Genomic DNA, 2,352 nt, shown 5'->3' on the forward strand with positions numbered 1-2,352 from the left:
ATTTAAATACTTTGCATATTGATAGCACAGCTATTAACAGCTCGCGTTGGATGCAGGAAAGTCAAGTCCGCGGTTTTTTCCATGGAATTGGGCTGCTTTTAAACTGTTGCCGTGGCTAGAGTTCCCCCCGTGGGTTAAATGTTTGAAATGTTGCTTAGATTACATTTGACAGAAATGCTTGTATTGAAACATTTTGCATCTGATCTATGATAAAACTGCGCTCGATGTTAAGTTTTCTGATGGAGGGCCACTGGTAGGAAGCTTTTTAGCTGTGTTTTTGATCAACATGCATAACAGTGACTGTAAAATATGTATTTTAGGTATGGAAATTACATATTTTGAGTTTTGATATTTGGGATATGGTCTTTGCGCTTCTTTGGGCACTACTTTACCCAACAACCAACCCAATTTAAAAACAAAAGCTAAATGCTGATGTTAAATGTCAGTAACATCTATGTTTAATATTGAATGTGCTTACTGCACAGTTACCGCCGCTAATTTCAGATGGTTACGGTTATTATTTTCAATAGCCAAAAGCCAGTTTGGCCTGTTAAATACTAAATAAACATCTTGTTTATCTATACTTCCGAAGCTTGTTGCTGTATTTATAATGCCTACATAAAAATATGAGAAGCAAGTAAACAGCTTTTTTATTTTTTTTGTTTTTATTTTAAAATTAGGCTATATCATAGGGCTGCACAACTTGGCCAAATAAATATATTGTGCTTTTTATGTCATATATTGCAATTTGAACTGACACATCTAATTTCATATGAAACGGTCTCATATTTTTACTGCTGAGACACAAAGAACAACAGACTCTGCTGCTACGTGAAATAGCTAGTTGCTTCACACTCGAGTTCACTTTTCACAAGAACCAACTAACACTACAAGTTACAATGCAAATATTTATCTTAAATTCTTCAGTTTCAAACATTCAAACCCTCAAGCTTTTAGCATGTCAGATCCTTAAACTTTCACACCACCGGTCTTCAGTGTCACATCTAATATATGACGCTGCAGCACAAGTCTTAAGTCGCTGGGGTATATTTGTAGCAATAGCCAACAATACATTGTATGGGTCACAATTATTAATGTTTCTTTTATGCCAAACATCATTAGGATATTAAGTAAAGATCATGTTCCATAAAGATATTTTGTACATTTCCTACTGTAAATATATCAAAACTTAATTTTTGATTAGTAATATGCATGGCTAAGAACTTCATTTGGACAACTATATTTTGTAAATTTCCTACCGTAAATATATCAAAACTTAATTTTTGATTAGTAATATGCATTGCTAAGAACTTCATTTGGACAACTTTAAAGATGATTTTCTCAATATTTAGATTTTTTTGCACCCTCAGATTCCAGTCAGCCAAATATTGTCCTATCCTAACAAACCATACATCAATGGAAAGATTATTTACGCAGCTTATTCCTTCCAAAGAATTGACCCTTATGACTGGTTTTGTGGTCCAGGGTCACATATGCAGATTTGGTATCAATATTGAAAACAATTGCATGCCTGGAAAACATGATAATTCTTTTTTTTTTCAGGTTTCTTTGATGACAAGAACATTCAAAAGAACCACATAGAAATATTTTCTAGAATTATACATTTATTTACTGTCACTTTAAATCAATTTAATGGTTCCTTGCCAAATAAAGGTATTAATTTATTTCATTTTTTTACTTTTAATTTAAAAAAAATTAATACAAGGTAGTGTATCATGGTTTCCACAGAAACTGCATATTAGGATGATTTCTGAAGATCATGTGACACTGAAGACTGGAGTAATGATGCTGAAAATACAGCTGCGCATCACACAAATAAATTACAGTTTAACACACATTCAAATAGAAAACAGTTATTTGAAATTGTAATAATATTTCACATTATTACTGTATTTATTGATCAAATTAACGCACACCTTTCAAAAACATTAAAAATCTCAATGATTCCAAATGTTTGACAGGTAGAGGATCTAACATGTTAGAAGCTCAAGGGTTTGTTATAACTGTTGTCATGATTATTCATGATATGATACAACATCTAGATTTATAAATGCCTTAATAATGCATTATAAATACTGTACAGGCTTCACAGAAATGGCCCGTTAATCCTAACATGCATAATGAGTATAAAAGAGCTTGTGAAATGCGCTCACCAGCACTCGATCGTTGATCTTCAGCTCCCGATCTCCCTTCTTGACCGAGCCGCACTCTGACAGGTTGGACACGGACTCGCTCTTTGACCGCGCCAGGTCTGAGGCTGCAGTAGTGGTTTTAGCAGGTGAAGCGGGTTTCTTGGTTGAAGCAGATGCTGGTGTAGCAGAAGGGGTGGGG

The sequence above is a fragment of the Sinocyclocheilus rhinocerous genome, unplaced genomic scaffold (assembly GCF_001515625.1).
Source record: "Sinocyclocheilus rhinocerous isolate Xijiao unplaced genomic scaffold, SAMN03320098_v1.1 scaffold1915, whole genome shotgun sequence".
NCBI lineage: Eukaryota > Metazoa > Chordata > Actinopteri > Cypriniformes > Cyprinidae > Sinocyclocheilus > Sinocyclocheilus rhinocerous.